At 24.4% G+C, this 213-nt stretch overlaps 1 protein-coding gene across 1 annotated transcript in view; it reads left to right on the top strand.

Annotated features, from left to right (window-relative positions):
- Nucleotides 1–213, top strand: part of EMH_0007630 (uncharacterized protein) — a gene marked incomplete at both ends in the record, with an annotated part of 7790 nt that overhangs the window by 2034 nt on the left and 5543 nt on the right. The gene's annotated exons all lie outside the window — the stretch shown is intronic.

Below are 213 nucleotides of genomic sequence, written 5' to 3'. Positions count from 1 at the left end.
TTTTTTTTTTTTTTTTTTTTTTTTTTTTTTTTTAATTATATTTGTGTTCAGTTTGTTGTTTATATTCTCTCTTTTTTTCTCTCCTGTTTTGTTTTTTTTTACTTGGGTTTTGTTTATCGTTTGTTTTCTCTTCTTTCTCTTTGTCTGTATTATTAATTTTTTATTTTATTTTGTTTTTTCTGCTGGTGCTGTTGGGGTGTGCTGTTGCAGCTT

The sequence above is a fragment of the Eimeria mitis genome, genomic scaffold (assembly GCF_000499745.2).
Source record: "Eimeria mitis Houghton genomic scaffold, Emh_scaff317, whole genome shotgun sequence".
Taxonomy (NCBI): Eukaryota; Apicomplexa; class Conoidasida; order Eucoccidiorida; family Eimeriidae; genus Eimeria; species Eimeria mitis.
This window is presented reverse-complemented; position numbering and strand designations above follow the sequence as displayed.